Below are 24,685 nucleotides of genomic sequence, written 5' to 3' on the forward strand. Positions count from 1 at the left end.
CTGAGCAAATGATTCTTCATCAGCGATGTGAGGAAGCTGGGGCTCTAAGACCTCCTAGTTGCCAGGTTATCTGACTTCTACTGCTCCCTAAGGCTAAGCATGAAAAACCAGCTACTAAAAAACAAATAGGCCGTTCCAGTCTCCTCAAACCCCTAACTAAAGTTCATTTTCACAAGCCGAATTTAAAAATCAAATAATAAATTACCACTGCCAAAGAATGTTAAAAAGCCCAAAGGCACCTAAGAAGAGCTTAGAAGAAACTAAGCATTAAGGCTGAGATGAATGGGTTTGCTGGGTGTTCCCTGCGATGTTGACTTAGGATCCCAAAGCAAAAATTCTCTCCCCTCCACTTACCACTGCTTTGTGGGATAACAGCAGCATTAATTTTAAAATGATCATGAATCAATCATGAAATCTGACTCTCGTTTTCACTGGCAATGGAACACTGTAATTAGCACCTTGAATAAGAGTGCTTTCTTTCTGCCTGGATGATGGTGAGGGCAATCTTCTGCCGTTAATTCTTTCCTAATTGTCCAGAGTAAACGAGGGTGAAATACTACTGGGCTGTGTTAAAATCCCCACCCCCTCCAAGTTACTCATCCTGTGGCATCATCACCTTGAATCTTTCAGGACAGATCAGAGTGGAGTTTCTCAACCTTGGCACGACTGACATTTGGTCCTGGGGACGCCATTCTGTGCATTGCAGGAGGTCTAGCAGCAGCCCTGGCCTTGATCTGCTAGATGCCAGGATCACCTTCCCTCCCTCACTGCAACCCCCCCCCCATGTGACAACCACAAATGTCTCTAGACACTGCCAAATGTCCCCTGATGGGCAAAACCACCCCAACTGGACAAAAGAGTACCTTCTGCATGGGGTTATTATAACAATTAAATGTAATAACAAATATTAAGTTATATCAGGTACATAGTGGGACTTAAAAATCTGTAATTAAACATAGTTAAAGCTGATTAATCTAAGGGATCCAAACCAAATGGAAAGGATGCTTCTGCCACCAACTTAGAAGGGTGAGTTGAGTCACTGTGGTCCTCAGGTCCCACAGAGTATTTCATCCCCGCAGAGTGGTTTTTTTTTTAAGTCAACTGTATTGAAGTGTGATTTCCATATAACAAGCCGCATCCGTTTAAAGTATATACGCTCTGTGTGTTTCAACAAATGTTAACACCCGTGTCACACATCCACCTCACCAAGCGCGGGAGGGGTTCACATTCTGATTTGCTTCAAACGCACTTCTAAATAAGAATAGCCACATGTCATATTCTCAACCAAAAGCTTTTCCATTAAATTCACAAGCTTGTCACCTGGCCTCTTGGAAGCCATTAGTTGGAAATGTTTGCAAGTTGCACACCATGGGTAAGCTTTCCTGGGATCCAGAGCCAGGGCAGTCCCCAGGGCCCCATGCTGGGGCCCTAACGCTCTGTAGTCGCCATCTGGCAATGCTTAATAATTTTACGTCTGAATTAGTGCTTCGTAAGTGAAGTCCGATGGAACACTGGAGTCTGTAGTCAGCTCTTGTCTGTCTGCCCCGCCCTCATGACCACCCCCCAGGACAGGTTCTAAGCCAACTGCTCTCTGCCCACTGCACCGTGGGCCAGGCCAGCCCTTCCCTCCCGCCCCACCTTGGGACCCCTGTCACCCTTATCCCAAGTGTCCCCAGCAGCAGACACCAAACGCCCTGCAGCCCTTCACTACTGGAGGGAGCCTGGGCTTGGAGGTGGGGACGGCCAGAGGTCATGACCGCAGCCCTGCCCTGTCCTGGGCTGACGACTGGGAAAAGGGCCTCTTGCACATGCTAATCCAGGTCCCAAGTATGTTCCAGAGTGGAGGCTGCAATCCTTGGGAGGATACCTGCCCACACAAGGTTGGGATGTTGGGCCCATGGCAAGGGGAGATTAACTTCCCCGCCCCTGGCTGGAACCTCCCATGTTCATTTTGCACTGCGTCTGGCATATTACACAGTGGTGCTGGGACCTTTCCTACTTCAATGGGTACCTGTGAGGAGTCGCTTGCATTTGACCCCTTGCACTGGTGTCCCTACTCACGATGGTCAGAGGAAGGATGGCTCAGTGCCGCCACGCTTCCTGATGTAAGGATCCAGAAGGACCAGCACCTTCAAGGCTGTCAGGTGAGCAAGGGGGCCTGAAGCAATGAGAAGCAGCCCCGCGTCGGCCCTGCACCGCCTCCTGCTCCTGTTCCTCCCCCCCTCCAGTCTCTCCTTCCACTCTTGGTGGAGTGCGGCCCTTCCTCCGGGTGCTCTGAGCTCCATCCCTTTGCTCCAGCACACACCCGGAAGCACATATTCACACCCAGGGCCGTGTGCACAGGCGCCGAAACACTGTCACGGAAGCACTTTTCGTCAAAATCACAAAAGCCAGAAGCGCTTACTGGATGTCAGAGACAGACCTGACGACACATGGGCTCTGTGACTATGAAATATAATGTTCCGATCAAATGATACATCACGCTTATATGATTTTTATATCTCCAGTTAGAAGGAAAAGAATTACTAAACTTTTTTAATAATTTAAGAATAATTAACCTTTCTCCCTCAGACCTTGTTCTTAAAGCAGGGCTCATCTTCCTGAAACGTCTGGTGAGCCTCAAGCCCGGACGCCCCGTGTCAGAGTCAACACAACTGGGGACAAGAAAGAGGAGCGGGAAGATGTGGCATTTTGTACACCCTGTGATGGGTTCCAGGCAGGTAAACGCTCACTGCAGCACACCACTGCCCTTAGCCCTCTTGGGTCCTAGGAGTGAGGAAGACTGTTTAAAAAGAAACAACATATTGTTGCAATTTCCTCACCACTGGCCCCTGCAAAATGCAGTGGAGGCTGCAAGGCATTGCTACTCACGTGTCCGGTCCCTGACTGCAAAGCAAGAACCACGAGGACTATTTCTTGCAGGCAAATATTTTCTGTTTGGCTCGATAAGAAAACATATGTGTTGTCAAAAGAAATTAAGTAATTCATGTATGTTAACTTCCACTGATAGGCGTTAAATATTACTTGTTAAAATGCTAATAATTCATTAAAGGACAAATGTGGAATCTCTGAACAATTACATGTTACCAGTTAAGGGGGATTTTAATAGAGAGAGATTGAGAGGAAAGCGATGGAAAACAGTTTTAAACAACAAAAAAAGAGTACCACATGTGGCTGCATCCCTAGCGGCTGTGCCTGGTTCCCGTGTCAGGCGTATCGTGACAATTTCCCTTAAAAGCCAACAATAAAAATGGTAACGTAAGGCAAGGTATTACCTTAGCAATAAAAATGGTAACTTTATAAAGAGAAGGGAGTCAGCCCAAATGCATCAGAGATTTCCAAAGTGAGGATTGCAGGCTAAAAGATGGTTTGATGTCAGCTTGATAACCACACAAATTGGAATTGCCACAATTTAATGAAAGTTCCCATGTGACGCACAAGAAACACAAGCCTAAGTGAATTGGGCTTGAGTACAGCAGCAAATGTTAATAAAATACTCGAGGAAAGAAAAAAAAAAATCCACTGGTACTTCTTAAAATGGTGATATGCTCTTATCTGCAATTTCTTAGCCTGAAAGTCCTGCTCCTGGCTGTAGACTGGGTCTCCCAGGAGGCCTGGCCTCCTGCAGGGAGAGCGCAGGCAGGTGTTTTCTGATGCCCCGAGGGTCATGTGCTCATAAATCAGACACCCCGTGCCGGACACCACGTATGAGGGAAAACGGAACGTCTCTGTACAAGGAAGCCTGACTGATGTGCTGAAATCATTTTCATTTATCGAAGGTTGGTTCCCCACTACATTACGAACAACAAAAGGCTTTTCACCCAAGATGAAGAAAAATAAATATGGAAGAATAACTCTTTTTCCTCCCATCAGACTGTCCAGTCAGAATTAAAATACCACCACCCGGATATGGAATGCAAACATTTGAAATGCGTAAGGACAGACTGCACTTGCTACTAAGCCCGTGACCTTCAGCTCCCCAAACATTTATGATTTGGTAATTACCGGATGGTATTATTACTGATGGCTATAGTACTTCCTCTCTTCTCGAACGATTTGAATACAGAAGGGCGAGCGGAATTCTCAGCCTTTGCTGGGTTCTGCAGTGTATCCGGTCTACAGCTGTCCCTTAATAACCCTGAATTTATACATAATGGTGCATATTAAATACGACATGAATTAACATTTTAGCTCCTTTGCTTTAGATATGTGGCTTTCAATGAAGGTAGTAATTATTACTGTTGCAATGACTACTGTCAATAAATTACATGGGTAAGCCACTGCTCAGGGAAGGACTTAGTGCTTGACGCCTTCTCACACCAGTGTTAGATTTTAACCCTACCAGATATTCGCTTCAGACACCTGACTTTATTATCGGGAGCTCTTCGCCTGTAACCTTGCCTGTACTTTTTTTACCCAAGCTAGCAGGGGCATCTCATCTACTCCGTTACTTATTCGTGTTACTAGAGAATACCATTTCCTCCTGCAGCTGATAAAATATTAACCAAAAACAGGAACTGAGCGATTTCCCAGTGGAGATGTCTTCTAATGGTAATACAGGGAGTCGAAGAGAGATCTGGAGGTCATATAATAGATTCTGAAGAAGGCAGAGAGGAGTGACATCAGAGGCAGAGGAAGAAACTGCAGCCAGAGCCCAGGACTTGGGTGAGTTACCACCATTCGACACAGAAGGACACTTCCAGAAGTGTGAATGGAGGTGACTTGTAGGGAAAAGCTAAGTCTAAGAAACACTCAAAGAGTAAGGTTTTTTGTTTTTCTTTAATATAGAACAAGCCTTTAAAGATAAGGTTTTTTGTTTTTCTTTAATATAGAACAAGCCTTCAATGAACCAGAATGGTGGCCTGATTTAACTGGATTTTTTTTTTTTTTAAATTCTAACCCTCATTTTTCAACTACTTCCAGGTTTCATGAATCTACTTCCTGCCTTAGTAAAGAGAAGAGCACCCAAGTGAATGAATCTCAGATCGACTTTTGAATTTAAAAAAATGCCTTCTCTCTCTTCCCCACTCTCCTGCAGTCTTCTGTACGCAGAAAGAATGGGGCTGAGGCGTAGACAGCTGTGGGTTTGCAGCCAACCCTACCACTCCCTACAAGGTGACTTGCTGGCATATTAATCTCTCTGAACCTCAGTTTCCCCCAGATTTGCAAAATTTGTCATGAGTTTTAAATGTTCCCTTTCCCCCTCTCCAGGACCAAAACTATATACACACCATTAAAATGCAACAATCCTCCATACCCTACAAGCTAAACAATACACACTCTTGTACGTGCGTGCACACACACACACACACACACACACACCAATTTTCATAGATCTAGAGTTTAGGGTAAATTGCTTTTTCTTGTGCATTTATTAATACTAAAAAAAGGTGTTTGTTTCTTTTTTTAAACCATTAGCTAAATACTACTTAATACTTTGAGAAGGACTCTTTGCAAAGGCTAGTGAAATAAAAGGACACTTGTAAAGGTAGGCATCTTGACAACACCAACAAACTGGACAGTTTGGAAACCAATATGATGAATCCCATCTCTTTAGTTAATATTTATTCAAAATGTACGCAAGTTAGCACATTTAGTTCATTAAGCTGCATGCAGCCCTGTGACTTAAGTAGAACTCTGCCCATGTGTCAAAAGAGGAGGCCTAAACAGTAGGTGGTTCACCCAGTTTCACTCAGCTGGCAGATACTGGCATCAGAACATGCCTTTTAAGTCTCTCTGCCTCTCCCACATTCCACTAACTCTGATACACTCCTGGAATCTTCCCATCGCCACTTACTAGCCCCCAGTTAAAAAGTAATACCTAAAAGCAGAGGAGATGCATAAAATGTACCTTCCAAGATCCGATGGGATCAAGAATCATGTTACGGAAGGAAGGTGTCAAACATTTTAAATCAAGGAAATCGTTTAATCACTGTGCAGTTAAACAGAGTAACTCAATTCTCCTCCAAGACTAAGGAAGTGTGTTTCTGGAAGGGTCTGGAAGCACTCTCTCTCTCTCACTCTATAAGGTCAAGCCTTCAGCCAGTGCTGCTTGCTCTGATGACCCCCCACGCTATTACTTATGTTGAGCTCTTCTGGTTCCTTCTACTTGCTAACACCTTGGTAAAACGCAAACTCATGGCTCACCCATCGGGCACGACCAAGGCCCTCCCTTAGCTGAAAAGGCGGTCCACGTCACAGACGCTCCGTTATCCGCCGCTGAGATTTGGGAGGGTGAAGTGTCCACTCTGCTACAGGAGTAGTGAATGCGTGGATGCGTGATGCTTTCCCACACCCCGTACCCTTCACAACAAACCAACCAACCAGGGTCCCCTGGTGCCCCAACGCCCCAGCCTGGGCTCAGCCTCGGCATCTTTGTCCACTGCACAGCCCGGACAGCCAGTGCCCATTTGTGCTTGGCATCCAAGATGATACTTATTAGTGATGTTCCTCCTACAAAAACACTAGCAAAGATAAGCTAGCTACTCCCTAATGCTCGCGTGCAAAATCTGTGGGCATAACTGGTAGAGTTTCCACCTGCTTCCCCACCCTCAAATATTGGAATCTAAAAGTCTTCCAGACATTATAATCAATTAATACTGTGATAACGCTGGTCAAATTACTCTTTTTAATGTGTGTACGCTTAATTACCATCCACTTTTACATCTAAAAAATTCACTCTCGGTTGAGTGTCTCTATCAAGATTTTGGCTCTCGTCAGCACACTCCATTAGACTGACAAAAATCCATTTTAAAAATTTAGAGTCTGGCCCAGCAATCCCATACCTGGGAATCCATCCCACTGAAATAAAAGCATCAGTCTGGACATAGGAACAAAGATGCTTATCGTATCGCTATTTGTGGCTGGGCAGGAGTGTGCGGAGAAACCTTTGGAAGCTAAATGGATGCCCTTCAACGCGTTCAAGATGGGGCATGACTGCATAAATCACGGTACGTCCACACCACGGAACATCATGCCTTAGTTGGATGAGAAAAGAAAGATAAAGGACAGTATGCATAGAATGATTTCATGTTTAATCAAGCAAAACTACCAAAAAGAAAAAAGCAGAAACCCTAAGTATGTACGTGTATCTGTATATATCCATATGGGGGATTCATATAAATGTATATGGGCATAGAAAAAATTTAGAAAGAAACAGATTAGATTGTTAACCTGTTTTACCTTATGTGGAGGGGTTTGATGGGGTACAGTGAGTGAGAGAGGGTAGAACTAAGCCAAAATGTGATAAAAAATGTCCCAAAGATGAATATTATCGGAGCAATGCATTTACTCATAAGAAGAAGAATAAGCAAAAGCAAAGAGTTGTGTAGCTCTCACCATGTCCTACGCTTTTCCCTGAGCATTTTAATACATAAAACTTTACATCCTTACAACTCACTGAGGTCTGGGATATTACGATCCCCATTCTACAGGTGATACAACTGAGGCACAAGGACCACACAGCTAACCAACAGAGTCAAGCAGCCCTGCTTCAAAGACTACATCTGTATCTACAATCTACCTCATTGATCAGATTAAACTAGGAAAAAAGTTAAGCAAAAATCAGACTTAACAACTTTGGTAAGTGCTAAGAAATCTAGCACAGAAAACAGGGATGAAAGGAGGTTTTGCCAGACGCGCCTCAGGCGCAAGCCACCTTATCCTACACTGAGCGGGAGCAGAGCTATGAACCACAGGGCCCGTGGGCACCAGTTAGCGCAGATGGCTGCCCCTGGGCAGCGGATGAAATGTCAGTCTGTGCACAGTGAAACCAGGGGCAAAGCATTCCTCCCGTCCTGCCTGGAAGCCAAGCCCCGCGCAGGAAGTGGGCACCATCCTGGCGGGATGGAGACCTCTCTGAAGGCGGGACACGTTCCTCTTTGCACCAGAATCTCCTTCCCTGAGCAGGTGGGATTTGCATCCACTCCCCTGGAAGGTGACCTCTGTGCTGGGGGGGCCGCAGGGGGACTGGTCACGTGTGGCCGGCTACTGTTTCCCAGGGCCGAGCACTCTGCCTCGGTAAATCCCTCTTAAATGAATGAAATTGGGGTGCTTGGTAAACATGTGCTGCTGACGCTAAGAACGTAAGTTCCCATTGTGTAAAACCAGAAAAAAACCTCCTCCTAAGGGAACTGTGTGTGTTTTGTATAAAGAGAACATTCAGGATAATAATAAAAACAGACAAAACAGCCACGCCAACTGCCACATTTTAAGCCATTATTTAACAGGCACTTGCTAGACCCTTAACGTACCTATTGCATGCGAATCTTATAAGAATATTGGTAAGTACAGAGTATTATTTGTTCGCAAGCAACATGAGGAAACCCAGGCTCAAAGTGTTTAATCACCTGGCTCCAGGGCACACAGCTAGTAAGGAGAGTGTCAAATCCAAACTCAGGACCACCTCTTTTCACTCCGCCTCTGTGCTCTACACATAGGCTCACTCACAAATAAAGACTAAATAATAAGGTAACCTAGTCACTTCATTTAAAGGTAGGCATTCAGAATAAGAAAGGGGAAAAAAAAAAAGTCTGTACAGCCTTATTCTTAGTCCAGATTAATGCAAACTCAAAGCCAAGTCAGGCAGCTCCATAACGTGACTGGTGTTTGTTTATTTCACACCTGTCCCGACGCAGAGCTTTCTCCGGCCGCCCCACCTCTCACTCCCAACAGATGAGACTTGCACAGAGGGCTGAGGACGCTTGACAGATGTGTTAATGCAGGCGGATATGTCAGTTTCCGCCCGTCTCGGACCACAGCATGACAGAGAATTCAAATCCATTTGTATCCCCTGCTGAATCCCCCATAATTCAGCAGACATTCATTACGATGCCATAATGATATCACACGGCCATAAATACATATGCTAAGAGTCGAACAAGACATTCATATTTAAACATAGCTGGAAATAATTTCAACTCTGACGATTTTCTATTGCTCATTCTATTACTTTTCTGTGGATGTTTAAAATGTTAAAACCAAGAATAAAGATGTGTGTGCGTGTATGTGTGCCACAGCTTCTAGTTTAGTAAGGAAAGGAATTTGGGTATCAAGCTACATTTGATAAATATTTTGTTTGAGGAAAAGGTAATTTAATAATAGATGAGAAGCTCCCTGATATGTCGATTTCAGGAGAATCATTCACGCTGCTATTAATGCAGGCCAAGATTTTAATATTCTGAGATATCTGCTTCATATTTGAAGGACGGTTGCCCTGATTTCATAAATAAGAAACGCCATGTGAGAGTTTTTCATACAACTTTTAAAAATATATAAGGCAAACAAGTAACGCAGTCCAAATTAAAACCACTTCAGGGCTTCCCTGGTGGCGCAGTGGTTGAGAGTCTGCCTGCTAATGCAGGGGACACGGGTTCGAGCCCTGGTCTGGGAAGATCCCACGTGCCGCGGAGCAACTGGGCCCGTGAGCCACGGCTGCTGAGCCTGCGCATCTGGAGCCTGTGCCCCGCAACGGGAGGGGCCGCGATAGTGAAAGGCCCGCGCACTGCGATGAAGAGCGGTCCCCGCACCGCGATGAAGAGTGGCCCCCACTTGCCGTAACCAGAGAAAGCCCTCGCACGAACCGAAGACCCAACACAGCCAAAAATAAATAAATAAATAAATAAAGTAGGGAAAAAAAAAAAAAAAGAAAAGCCTTTAGGGGCTTCCCTGGTGGCGCAGTGGTTGAGAATCTGCCTGCTGATGCAGGGGACACGGGTTCGAGCCCTGGTCTGGGAGGATCCCACATGCCGCGGAGCGGCTGGGCCCGTGAGCCACAACTGCTGAGCCTGCGCGTCTGGAGCCTGTGCCCCGCAACGGGAGGGGCCGCGATAGTGAAAGGCCCGCGCACCGCGATGAAGAGCGGTCCCCGCACCGCGATGAAGAGTGGCCCCCACTTGCCGTAACCAGAGAAAGCCCTCGCACGAACCGAAGACCCAACACAGCCAAAAATAAATAAATAAATAAATAAAGTAGGAAAAAAAAAAAAAAAAAAAAAAAAAGAAAAGCCTTTAAAAAAAAAAAAAAAAAAAAAAAAAACCACTTCAAATTCTCCATTCCTAAAGAGGAGAAAAAATGATTTCGCAGGAATCAGACCCGTGCCTCCAGAAAGGAGCAGGTAACTCAGATAACATACCACCGATAATGACAATGTTAATCTTGATCTTTATCTTAGACCTCTCAGCTGCAGACGGAATAACACAGGTTGTCTTCAGCCTCGATGATGTTTCCATTAACAGCTCTCTTCCCCTAGTATTCAGACACCTTGCAACAGCTCTCTGAATTATTTAAATGGAAGTAGCATTAGAAAACCCTCATGTTTAAATTATGCTAAATAAGTATTCTTTCAGCTGGACTTTTGCCCATGCAAAAAAAAAAAAAAGATATATTCTGCAGACATTTAGGAAGGGCTCAGAGGAATAAGAGGAGATGACACATGTGCAAAACGGAGACAAATGTTTGGGGAATAAGAGTGTACAAACAAGCCACGTGGCAGGGGATTCTAAATATCTGGACGTTCCAGAGGGAATTCGAGTTCGTACATTTACAGAGATGATGTCAATTTTCTAAAATGCTTCCAAATGTCCAGAAAGCTCTGAACATGAGAATTTAAAATGGATGGAAGTCCAATTGCCATAAATCACGGAACATCCATACTAGGAATATTATGCAGCTATTAGAAGAAATGAGTTCGCTCTTCCGTCTATTGACCTGGAGGGATGTCCGTGATGTGTATCGGTCACGGAGATAAGCCAGTAAGGGACAGCACACTGTGCGTACAAAGGGCAGCATTCTTGTAAAAGCAAACAGAAAACAAGAGCTGGGAGACAGTGCGAAGGGCTCCTGTTGGGCTGTGAGCTGTGGTCCCTGGGTAGCTGGTATGGCTGGGGGGGCTCCAGAAGGAAAGGGAGACGTCATAGACTTTGTTTCATGTTATTCATTGGCATGGTTTCACTGACTGTGGTGAGCACATGCCACCATTTAATTTGTGGGAAAACATTTTTAAGGGGGGAGGGGTAGGAAGGAGACAGAGGGAGAAAAATAAGAGACCGAAGTGGGAAGAAAGAGAGGAGAATGAAAGCGCAAGAGAGACAGACAGACTGAAAGAACTAACAAAGCAAACAGTTCCTGCTGGCCAAAGATGGGTCACTATCAGGAGCCTTTTTACTTTGCCAGGAAGCCAAGCTCAGAGGGTTTTCTTCTTTTCTATGTTTGTTTTTTTCCTAAAGTGAATGCGCTGACGTGTTTGGGAGAGGACCCTTTGCCCTCTGCAAAGCCGCCTTTACAGAAGAAACCTGCCGCGGTGCTCAGCGTGCAGTCTTGCTGGCCTTGGAGCCCGGCAGGTGTGAAGGGAAGTGCAGAGGGAGCTGTAGGGGCGAGGCGGGCAGAGACCAGGATGTGATCGAGCTGATGGAGGCCGGCGTCTCACCCGGCCACCACCTGCTCTGGTCAGTGATGGCAACGTGAGCCCGCGTGGTCCCACCAGTGGCCTTCCCGAGGACAAGTCCACAGGGCATGTGCCTGTCACCCACCTCTCCCCTGGGTACCTCCAGGTAAATGAATGATCGCAAAAGGGCAAACAAATCACGAAAAAATAAATAAATTTAAAAAGTCAGTGTTTGATCTCAGTGTTGCTTTCAAAGGCTAATATGACTGCATTTAACTCAAGAACTGTTTATTGAGCCCCTATTATGTGCCTAGCCTTAGGCTTGTTAGGAACTTATAGTATCTTAAACTTTTTTTTTCTGATAATAAAAGGGACAAATCCATTCCAGAAGTGGTCAACTCTAGAAAAACAGTTTTTAAAATAACAAAATGCCTTCCATTTCCAAAACACAGACAATGGCCATCTTGTTATATGATATATTCGATATTCACAGCACCAGCACAGGGAGTGGCACAGAATCGATATCTCATCAATATTTCTTGGGAAAAGGAAGGCAGGCAGGCAGCTAACTTATAGTAATATTATTTATGTAAATCCATTTTATATTTTTATATAACAAGGAAACCACTCTGTATTATTTTTTAAACTGCGCATTCCACTTAATAATATATAACAAGTCTTTTGCCAACATTAAGTGCATTTTTCAAATGCATCAGAAACCCCTTGCTCTCTGGCCCTGGGGCAGGCAGTAACCTAGGGAACATGGTAACTGGCAAAGGTGGTGTTATCAGTGCTGAGAGCCCCCAAGGGGCAGTGATGACGCTTTCCTCTAAATTTACCAGGGCGGCCAGAGGAGGTTGGGATCATTTCATTTTTGTTCCTTTTTTAGTTCACTGCACTGCCCTTCACCTCCACACGTGAGGAAAAAAATAGTGAAAACATGCCAAGAAGAAACACTTCACAGATCTAATAGTGAACTCACAAGCTGTTGCCAGGCGGTTGTACACATACACACACACACACCATCAACTGCAGCTGTTGCACGTAATTGATGTGTTAATTATACATAATTATCTAATTACTAAAGGAGGGAGTTACAGCAAGTGCATTAGTAAAGATATTAAAATCGGCTCCTTTTAGAATACAATATAGACGATCTTGGTATTTCTGAAAGTCACTCTAACTTTCTGTCTGATAGTTGAGGGCTCTGTAAACAGAGAAAAGTCTTTCTAAATGTTTTAGTGCTATTATGGGTTGGATGATCTTGAGTCATTCCATTAACAGGGTTTTTAAAAAATATCACATGGGGAAAAATGTGTCACATAATTAACCTTTGCAGTGTTGAGTGAATCAGGACTTGTAACAGACTCCTTTGAGTAAAGACTGTCTCCCAAAGGATGTTCCACATAAGGCTGGTCCCACAAAATAATGAAAGGGGGGAAAAGTAAGGGCTAAGTGGCAATATAAAATTGGAAAACACTAAGTATCTCTTCCTTGGGTGTTGTATAGAATACTGTCCCATAAAATATAAAATAAAATGTGGGGGGAGGATGGTAAGTGGTCATGAGGTAAGTTTGGAAAATACTATTATTCTTTTCCTTTCTTAGGTATGAGAAATTTGCATGTAAAAGGCTCTGATGGTGGTAAAGAATCTGCCTTCCAATTCAGGGGACACAGGTTCGATCCCTGGTCGGCGAACTAAGATCCCACAGGCCGCAGGGCAACTAAGCCCGCACGCCACAACTACTGAGCCCATGCGCCCTGGAGCCTGCGGGCCACAACTAGAGAGAAGCCCACACACCACAACAAAGAGCCCACGCGCCGCAGTGAAAGATCCCACGTGCTTCAATGGAGATCCTGCATCTCGCAACTAAGACCCAATGCAGCCAAAAATAAATTAAATAAATAAATAAATAATAAATAAATCTTTGGAGGGAAAAAAAAAAGGCTCTGATGAGTACTGCATTTCTGAAATAGTTTTGATCACAGAATCCTTCTTTATTTGCCCTCTCTGTGCATCAATAAGTATCAGTGGAATTCATAGACAACCCGTACCCAAGGCCAGGCTACTATTTCCACCTCCACTAGATCTCTGATTCATCCATCATACAGCGCAGCTTCGTTCTGAACTTGGTCCCTGCCAACAGGAACTACCTTACAATACGGTACTTCAGAATCCGAAACCAACCCTCGGATGAACCTTCAAGGAGCATGGTCTTCTACGGATCACTTCTCTCAGGGCTGTGAATGCACTATCTAGACATTTATTTTCTTTGATCAAATAATTCAATCTTTTACTGAATGTTGCCCACAGTATTTCCTGAGCATGTTAAAGCTGCCACAAATAAATTCCGCATCGAAAAAGAAAAGCCTCCTACTTACAGAAAAGATATAAATTAGCATCTTTGGGGCACAGGTTATTTTATTAATTTGTTAATTCATACACTGTCTCCTTCCAAAAATGATTTGAGGCATCCTTTTCTTTCTTTTTTTTTTTTTAATGCTATCATCAAAATTCAATGGGCCTTGACAAGCGGAGGGAATGAAAACACAAACCAGTTGGATCCTCCAAAGGCATATCTTCGTTACTTTTACTATTTAACTTTTAACTTTTAATCTTGGGCCATAAAAACTGTCCTAATAAAAGATCCATAAATATCTCCTGAATGTGCAAAGGAGTGACTCTGACGACCCATGAGCATATGCTGGGCTCTTTACGCTGATGGGCTTAGTACCTGTGACTGCCTGAGAAATAACACTGAGCGAGATGTAGATCTAGATTCTCCCAGGAAGTGAAGGGAATCGCTTCTGTTTCCATTTTAAAATTCCATTTCAAAGGAATGAAACTATATCCTTCATTTATTTATTTTTAAGCCAGTTGGACAGCTTTTGGCATCACTAGTTCAAGCATTTTGGAAAAATTAATCAAGGCACCACTTCTATATAGTGACAGGGTAGCCTGGGACATGGGTCTCATTGAAATCCCACCTAGAAATCTCTTCTCATCCAGTTTTGCTTTGTACAGAGTAGGGACTCAATTCTTATTTGCTAAACGAATGACGGAAGGCACCCCAATTGACTATTCCTCTTTTCAGTTGCTTCTAATCACATGTTGAATTCTAAAGTAAATACAATTAATTGCCCAAGAAACAGTTTCAGATTATAAAATGGGTTTTCCTGAACACGTTTAATTCAACTGAACACATTTTAAAAATTACAAACACTCAAAACTCCACATTATTTTCCCTCAAACCTTTCTCAAATTAAATTCTAAAAACAAATATACTTTTAAAATTGTATTATCATCATAGTGCATTTCTGCATGAACAATAGTGTAAGGATAATGGCTTTTATAATGTGATGCAGAAATGCGAGTTTACAGGAACCAGCAATTTATAATATTAAATACTGGGATTTTTTCCTCCACTTACGTGGCTTTTTTCCTTTTCTGCAATGCACTATCTGAGGAAACAATATAAGGCTGTGATACTTGATTACACTATCTTGATTACCATTATTTTTCTAGCTTTCTTAAATTAGATCCAAGGAGCATTTCTAAGTTTAGAATATTGGATAGAATATCCTGTGTTTGAAGCCAGCGTTTCTAAAACTCTTTATTTCTTATGCCCAGAGAGTTTTATACAACTTCTTTTCATATGTAAAATGGATCTGTGCGATCCTATCTTACACATTCAATGGAGAAGACCGTGTAAAGAGAAGTAGCTGCCTGCTTTAGCACTAAAGGAATAATCTGTCATAAACAGTGCGCTGTATTTAATATTCAGATCGAGACAGCTCTGTCTCATTCTAGCAGACCCTCCTGATAAAAGCCGTCCCACGGCTGCCAGGCCTATCGAGTCCAGCTGAGGACAAATTTCAAGATGAACCTGAAATCAATTTGCCATCAAATTTTCACGCCTCTCCCAGACTATCTGTGGCATTTTAATTACAGGCACCCCAGGCGAGGGGTACAACAGATATTGACACGCAGCGCCTACAATAAACTTTATTGGCAACCTCTGTCTGAATGCAGTACTCAACTAGAATAACAAGAAATACAGGCGGGTATGGAAGCGAGGAGGTACTGTAATCACTCTGAAACCGTTTTGCACCATGAGCCTGGGCCTGTCTTAGGCAACAGGCCTAGGACACAGGACGCCGGGCTCTCAGAAGTGAAAGTGACCTACAAATTAGACGCTCCCGCAATGTCTAAGAGCTCTGCAAGGTCCCGGGATCCTTTTCCACAGGACGGCCAGGTGTCACCTTGTTCCCTTTGTGTTTCCAGGTGGATATTTCAGGTTCGCATCATTTCAGAGCTCTCAAAAGATTTCAAATCCTTCTTGAAAGGTCAGGGCCTCTGGGCAGAAGGGGTACCTGTAAACCATGCTGAAAGGCTTGATTTAAGGAGACGGAAATAGATGGTCCCTGATTGTATCTGGAGACCAGGTGTGTGCTGGGGAGAGATGGGCCGCCTTTACACGAACGATAACTGCCCCCTGCTTCTTCCTGATGTCTGTACAGTCTGTAGGAAGGGCCGTGAACATGAAGAGAAAGGGGAAGACATGAAATTTGCCAGCCACAGTAGATTTTTGTCCTGGGAAAATGAACATCCTGGGACCACAGGCACGCAAACTCAACCAGGTGCACGGGGCAGCCCATCACGCTGGGTGAGTTTGCTCTTGGACACGCTACGCTGGCACTTGTCATCTTGCTCCCTCCGATGGTGACAGGGATGGAGACAGTACTTACGACCACGGCTGTCCTTGTGGTTTTGCACCAGTCACTGCAGCAGGCCCGTTTGCACACGCTGTCTCAAGGAACCCTCCAACATTTCGCAAGTGAGCAGCTGACTGAATCCAGGGTTCCTGCTCTCCAAGGATGGAAGCATGCCTATAAATACATACTCAGCCATATCGCGGATCCTCCTGGGATTGGCTGCAGGACCCCCGTGGACATCCGAGGATACTCATGTTCCTTATATAAAATGGCCCCCTATTTGCATATAACCTAAGCACACCCTCTCCTATACGTTAAATAATCTCCAGATTACTTGTAATACCTAATACAATGTAAATGGTATATAAACAGCTGTAAATGCAACACAAATGCTATATAAGCAGTTGCCAGCATGCGGCCAATTCAAGCTTTGCTTTTTGGGTATCTCTGGAATTTTTTTTTCCGAATATGTATGATCCAAGGTTGGTTGAATCTGGGGACACGGGACCCGTGGATATGGAGGGCCAACTCTATACAGGTTCATCACAAAATTGACTGATATAAAAGATGTTGGCCCACAACTTACGAGCGAAAATATGCAACATTCTTCATTATAAATTCCACAGAGCCAGCTGACTCTCACCCAGCGCTTTCACTGATTTTTGCCTGATTCTTGCATCCACAGCCAAGAAGCAGTTGATGAGCACTGGTTGATGCTTTTAAGTTCACCAGTAAGACTTTTTTAACTTAACCAGAAAGATGAAAAGTGAAACAGTCAAAACAGTCATATTTTGAAATGTCACCCATTCTTCAATGGCACAAGCAGCTTCTTTGCTGAGGTAGATAATAGTTTTTCTTTCCTATGCTAAGGGAATATTTCCTCTTTTTTATAATATTCATAAAGTAATGACTACAGTCATGATACTCTTACATTTAATCTGCATTATTAACACTGTAATTACTTTCCTAAGCCAAGACAATATAAACAAAACAATCAGCCAAGGCTTGGCTTGTAGTTTTTGCCTATTTCCGTGGTGTAAATACTCCCAACCAAGGGCTGCTTCAAGCTAGCAAGGTCACGTCAGGGGTCGCAGGGCTGGAGCATTTCTGCCATCCAGACCCAGACCACCTCAGGAGCACAGATAAAAACAGGCAGAGGTCGTAAAACGACTAGGAAGCAAGGAGCTTTAATAACTTTGTTTTGAATACAATTTGTTTAAAGGTAAGTTTATGTAATTTAAGTTTTAGTAGTGACTGTGTTTAACAACTAGGTCACAAAATTTCTGCCAGCCCCAGTTCACTGCCGGGTCCCAGGTCCACAGGAGGGGAGGGCTTTACTGCTCGCTGGAAACAGTGCCAGCTGTGCACAAGCGTGTACACACGGATGTGCACATGCACGGGCACACACACACCCTAACAGGAGATCCTGCTGGCACAATCCCTTCGTTTTCCTTGAGAGGGAGGTAGTTTTGAACACAGCCTGGGGATCCAGGATCGAGATGTAACAGTAGCAGGTAATGAAACATCTGTGTTCCTGGAATGAGTTGGTAGGTCTGACAAAGACAAAGGAGGTGGAGGGACCAGCATCCCTTCCCCGGGTTCCTTCCGCCCGGGGAACCACAACACAGAGACGGCCCCGCGGAAGGAGACGCGCCGCAGTTACGGGCACGGCGACACCTGTGCAGATGGGTCCCTGTCCAATTTCTCCCTCCATCCCTGGGACCACCAGCTTTTCTTCCGTTCATTTGACACGGAGGGCATGGCCCGCCTTCCATAACGTGTGAGAGACAAGCCACGTTTCTTGCGCTCTGAATCTTGTTTCCAAGGCAAAAACTGATCTGAGAAATAAAAGAGCGAGAATCTGGGTGGGCGTGAGTCTAGAAAACACAGGGACGCCCTGACGCCAAGGCAAGGTGAGCCAATCCTGTTCCGCAGAGCCATCGGCTGCGTCCTGCACTTAGAGGGCCGTGGCATCTTGTTCAGTGTAAGGAGGTGAGAATCCCGAGTCTCCTCCACACCGTATTAAGGCGGGACACAGGGAGCGGCACGGGCATGGGCTGGAACAGCCAGACGGCGCTTCCCCTGCTACTGCCGAAATTCAGATGTGTTCCCAAACAGTCCAGCGCGTGGGTCAGGAAGCTCGGGGCTGACCTGGCTAGACACAGCCCCAAGACATTTCTCGAAGGATGCTGGGGGCGGGGACGGTACCTGGGTGACACTGATGCTGCCTGCTGTTTCCTCAAGGATAAGACACCTAAGGTGACATGCTGTGGGCTTCTCTGCATGTCTTTTCAAAACATAAAAACACAGACGGTTTTTCACGGATGAACCGGACCAGAAGTATTCCAGAGTGTTCCCTAGAAATGCCAGAGCTGTAAAATAGCTGTGAGATACAAAATAGAACATCCTATATCTTGTCAGTAACGCGGCTTGTTTGTTTCCCTTTTTCCTTTTTATTTTTATCCCTGAGGGTCAGTTGCTTAAAATAAACATCGGTGTTTCCTAGGCACGATTTACGTTTCGAATGTGAAATCTAATCTACGGTGCTTGGCTGGAAAGAAATATTTATACGTGTGTATTTCTGTTAATCTTGTCTTTCGAAAAGGAGTCAACACACAGAGATGGTTCACACGCTTCCTACTCCTGGTTCTGACTCTTTCCCTTCTCTGCTCTCTGTTGGTTGAACATAAGAGCACTCTCAGGGTCTATCCTTTTATGCGAGGTAATGTTGCCCTTGCTAGAAAGATCTCGCTTCTCCTGTATTTACGACAACGGCACAGATGAGGAGGGACCTGGCCCGAAGGAACTGGGGCATAGCGTAAAACAGGCCCTGGGTAAGAAATAGTCATCACAGAACCTCCAAACGGGGTCTACCCCCTAACGCCCTTCCCACCTGGCAGTGCAGCACCCCTGGATCCAGGCATCAGGCAGGTGTGGGAAAGGGGACCACGGTCTCAAACCTGCCCGTCAACATGTGGGTGGGTGGGTGGAGGCATTTTTGGAGATTCTGGCTAGACCTTCTGGGGGTGCAGGGAATCAAGAAGGAGAGGGCTCAGGCTCTCTTTCCTTTTATCTTCTCTTACGTTAAAATAAAATGTTATGCACGCCCGAGTACTACTCTTCATTTCAGAGAGTGGCCAAGTCGCCGGCCAGATTCGTTTCTGGGGCGGGAGTGATACAGAAAGTCTGCGCGTGCCAAGAACGCGTGCAGGCAGTGGGCCAGGAGAGCGCGGGCTTTCTGTCTGCAGGGAGAGCGGGAGGCCGAGTTATGTTTGGAGGGATGCCTCCTGCCTCTGATGTCGTTTTTTTCGTGTCCACGGAAGCCACTCCCCCCAGTCCTGAAGCCCGAGGCCTCCCTCTCTAGGCAGACCCTGCTTAGCCGAGCCACCCTCTTTGGGGTACCATCCAACCCGATGCCCAGCAGAGGGGCCGGGAGCCTGGGGGGTCTGCGAGAGGCCAACTGGACACAGCGTGCCTGTGCCTTCCCTCTGGATCCTTTCTCCCCTCTGGAGCTCGGCCAAGGAAATGCAGTTTGCCGAGCCAAGCCCCTGCTTCCCTCTCCAAATCACATCGCTCATGATTAGGGGGAGAGAGGCCTGAATCTTCCTCCCCAGCCCTGGAGTCCTCTCCACCCACTCCTGATACAAAATCAGTTCATCTGGGTAATTTTTAAAGCGCAGCGCTCGGGCCAGCTGGAACTAGCTGCCTCTTCCTGGCCAAATGCTTCGAGTTTCTTCCAGCCTCAAGCCGACGTGCTCCGGGTACCAGGAGAGCCCGAGATACGGCCAGGCCTGGAATGAGGCACTGGCTAACGAGACTGCCCAGCAGCTAGCTGCCCAGGTTGGGAGCAAGCAGAAAGCCTGAGTTTTTGGTGCAGCCCCTCAGCCCCGAGAGGCAGGTCCCTGAGATTCCAGGGCTCTGAAACCCCGGACAAGCTGGGTATCCGGTGTTGGCCGAGGCCCTCTGGCTTCCAGGGCCAAATCCGTGGCCTAGCCCAGAAAAAAAGTAAGATGATTTTCCTGGAGAAACAGATTCGCTTTATTTGCTTTGGTCTCTTCCAGCTCATGAGTGACCTGAGTGCCACTGAGAAGGCCCCAGGGGACCCTGACTTTATTCTAGAAACTAGGCTAGTTAAATAAGGCATTGTCAAGCCAGAAGCTGCCTCGGACTCTTGGCAAGTGTGTTGACTCAGTATGAAATAATATAAACAGAAAAGAACAATATTCCCTGTTTTCTCACTCCAGGCATTTTCGAGGCTGGGAATCGGTATTCATTTGCAATGGGCCAAGAGCTTGCAAAAATAAGTTCTGTGTATTTAAAAGATGTTTAGATTTGAAGTTCTGAAGCGTTGGGGGCTGCCAGGTGTGAAGGTTCCAAAAGGTACCTATTGTGCTCTGGGGACTCAGAAAAGCTCAAGGAGAGCCCTGCGTGGAGAGAAGGGATTGTGTAAAATGCACCCTTTGTCTCCTTTCAGGCCCAAACACACACACATAAGCATATACAAAAACACATACATTTATACATTCTTCTTCTGGGGGCCCTGCAACTCTTCCTAGTCATTATTCATGTTAATTAATGTGTGTTTGGTTTCTAAACTGGTCGGCTTAGGAACTCGAGATGTTCTAGAAAGTAAATAATCCAGCTGTGCCTACCACAGAGGGCCCCAGGCATGAACCTGCAGACCCTCCGACGTGGGGTGGCTCGGGGGGAGGATTCAGAGTCCGGGCCAAGCCTGCAAGCCCCTGACGAGCCTCACTTTTGCTGTTTGGAACCTAGAATTAATTCTTCTATCCTCCCGGATTCACAGAGATGCTTTGAGGAAGAACCGAGTCATATTTCATCAGTTTTGGGTGCAGAAGGAAGAAAAAAAGATAGTATTACTAAAACCCCATCACCACTCTTTCCCACTTCGGGGTCCCAGCCAGTCCTTTGAGCATTTATAAAACAGCAAAGCAACACGGCACTTTCCATGCCGGATGAGCCCGGGAAGAAAACTGTGACAAGAAGTTCTGAGAAATACTTGAAATTTTGTACAGAGATGCTTAAAAACCCACAATGGATAAATGCATTCCAAGAGAACAACCGCCTTGCTGATAAACACTGGTTCAGAAAATAATTCATTTACATTTGTGAATCTTAGAGAGTACCTTTCTCAAAGGATTTTCTTTAAGAAAGACAATCTTCTTGAATTCACTGTTCTTCAACTTTACCCCCCCCTTCGGGGATATTTGACTCTCTTCACTTGCCAAAGAGCTGTTTCCTGATACATCCTAGAGAATATATGAGTTCATTTTTCCACAGATGCATTTCTATACACCTGGTATTTCAGTTATTTATTAACCATGCCTAGTTTTGTGGTTTCTAGCTTTATATCTTTAAAGTCATTAAAACTTAATAGGAGAATTAATCATAAAAGAAATCTATCAAACACAGTTGCCAAGCACTTTTTTTTCCCCCTGACTGACATCTTTAAAATGTATTTCAATGTTATTTATTTCATCACACACAGGGAATAAAAAAAAAAAAAAACAAACCTTGCAGCTTCCAAGTTCAGAGAAAGCATAAAAATGTGATTTACTATTTATTGTACAGTTAGGCACATGCATATTATATATTGCATGTTAATCTTCAACTGCTAAGTTTAGCAAATTTGACAACACTAACCGTTTGCTAGTGAGGAAAAAGAATCAACATCTGTTCTCTTCCAGATATGAGTCCTTCTTGGGAGGAATCAGAAATACGCCCAGGCCTCCTCTTTTCTGGGTAAACTGATAGAATGCAGGCTGTTTAAATGGTCAAACCACAATGCCCCCTGGTGGTGAGATAATGCATAAACATTTGTTAGTGTTTCTGCACATTGTGAATATTTGCAAGAGAAACTTAATTTTTAATGATGTGGAAAGTTTTAGTTTTAAAAAGGCAAATGCAAAAAAGCATGGCACATTGATGGTGTTTAAGTGGAAAATAGTCACTTTACTGTTAGTTAAATTAGAGGCATATGTAATTTAAACCATCTTGATCGAAGTGTTTATTTTTTATTTTTTTTTTACAATAAGGGATTATATTTTAATCCACACTAAAGACTTGGAGTATGGGGGGGGGATCAGAATTGCAGTTTATGTAGTTTTTAAACTAAATTTACAAGAGTGCAACTGTCAGCAGATACTCACAGGTAGAACTATGGGTCTGTTAGCTTATTGTTACCACAGTTAAAATGGAATGAGAGCAGATTCCAGATTTTACCACGGGACGGAAGCCTCCATCTTCCCATCATGCTCTCAGCATGCACCTCTGATAAGCAGCTTACAGGGAATTTCCTCGGGTCAGACATAAATAGTGATTCTCAGGTTCCCTTAATCCAGACAGACATTGCTTGTGAGTTAGGCCTCATCAATCTCAAAACAGTCAGCAACACATGAAAGACGAGGCTGTGAGAAGGCGCAAGTACATTCAGTGGGAACGTGTGAGACATGGACACATGAATCACACAGACGATACTGACGTCTTGTAGGAATCAAGGAACACGGCCCCTTCCTTTCTCAGAAACCAGCTCGTCTGCTATCTCTGGAAGTGGGAGTTGCGGGGGGGGGGGGGGGGGAGGAAGACGGGGGTTTATGGTGGGGAGAGGAGTAATTGGGACTGTTTTCCTTCTTCTGCCGAGAAGCTGAGCCATTCACAGTTCCAGGTCACACAGCAGGTGCAGAGTGAGAGGCCCCCAGGTACCCTGGCCCCTGGTCCGGAGCTGCCCACTTTGCTAATAATGACTTGTTTCTGATGCAAAGCATTTCGAGACACTTCCCTGATGGCTGAGGTGATACTGCCAAGACATGCCATAGAAGGATGTTGCAATGAAAATATAATCCACGCTAAAACCTGTACGTGGATGTTCATAGCAGCATTATTCATAAGAGCCAGAAACTGGAAATAGTGCGAATGTTCAACTGATGAATGGATCCATGAAATGTGGTATATCCACACAATGGAATATTATGCCGTCTTAAAAAGAAACAAAGTAGTGATATATGCTACAACACAGATGAGCCTTGAAAACATTATGCTAAGTCAAAGAAGCCAGACACAAAAGATTACATAACTCCATTTATAGGAAATATCAATGGCAAATCCATTGAGACAGGAAGCAGATTAGTGGTTGCCTAGGGCTGGGAGAAGGGGCAGTTGGGGTAATGGCTAAGGAGTGTGGATCTCCTTGGGCTAATAAAAATGTTCTAAAATTGATGGTGGTGATGGATACACAGTTCTGTGAATATACCAAGAAACACTGAATTGTGCACTTTAAATGGATGACTTGTACAGTTGGTGCCTTATGTGTGAATAAAGGCTTTTTTTTTCTTTTTTTAAAGGATATTGGAGGGCTAAGGACAGGCAGACCCTGTACAGTTCCAATGGACCTAAAAGTGACCCAGGGAGAAGGAAAACAAGGAAAGGGTAACAGCCTCCAGGGAAGCACACTACAACCCTGGGTCGAGCTGAAAGCCCAATCGCGTTTCTTCAAAGGGGATCTGACCCAGCTCCACGCCCCCAGAAACCTTCCACCTAAAACTCCAGGAGGACATTCTCTCTCTCTCCAGATCCCGACATCTAAGGATGGAGCGCCCTGGGGTTTTCAGCGCTCACTGCCACCCTGCAGCCCCGTCCAGTAAAAGCCATCATCCTCCCCCACGAGATATCTGGATTCAATCAGTCTGCAGCATCACTGTTTTTCACGAATTTCCCAGGCGATCCCAGCGCACAGCCGAAGCGAAGGACCACTGTTTGGGAGACAGCCAGCTAAAAAGCTGGAGTACAGTGAGAAGGGAAGCTGGGAGAAATGGAAGCCAGCATTCCATTTTGCATGAAGCCTCCACTTTTGATTTCTTCCCGTCTCCCAAGTTCGTATCAAAAACACCGTGCGTGGCTGCAGCAGGCGGGCTGTGGTCATCCTGGGCCCTCCTGTCCGACGGTTTTTGCCAATAATGCCAAAAATGTTTACACAAACACAGATACCCGAACTGACTTGTCTGCTTTTTTACAATAGGCAGGCACTCTTCCAAGAATGGTTTCATTATACAAAAAAAAAAAAAATCCCTGCAGAGGGGGAAGGCGCTTATGTTCCAAGTTCAGACTTCTGTGGGTATTGACTAAGAACGCCAACTGCTGGCACCTGGCCGACCCTCTGTCCTGCCCGCCATTCTTCACTGTTGAACGTTTGAGGATAAAAGCCTCCCCCCCTCCCGCTCCATGCCAGCAGGGCTGCGTGTATTTCCCTGGCTGGGTTTTAATCCAAGCCAAACATCAGCGAACCTGAGCGTGGTACCTGCATCACTCACTGCCCAGAGAGGGAAACACACTGGCTCTGAATCCTCTCTTTGGGAACTTCTTTGAGCCAGAAAATACCGACTCCTCGCAGGCCCGGTGCAGGCGTGGTTATACACGTTCTCTCTGGGTCTGTACTTATTGATGACAATTCTGGAAAACACTGCCTGAATAATTCATGCTAGGAAAAAAAGCTCTGGAATTAAATGACATGACTGGAGCTTCCAGCACAAACATCCACGTGTTCCCAAAAAAGCCAGTCCAGCTGGAAGG

This window comes from Balaenoptera acutorostrata, chromosome 19 (assembly GCF_949987535.1).
Source record: "Balaenoptera acutorostrata chromosome 19, mBalAcu1.1, whole genome shotgun sequence".
NCBI lineage: Eukaryota > Metazoa > Chordata > Mammalia > Artiodactyla > Balaenopteridae > Balaenoptera > Balaenoptera acutorostrata.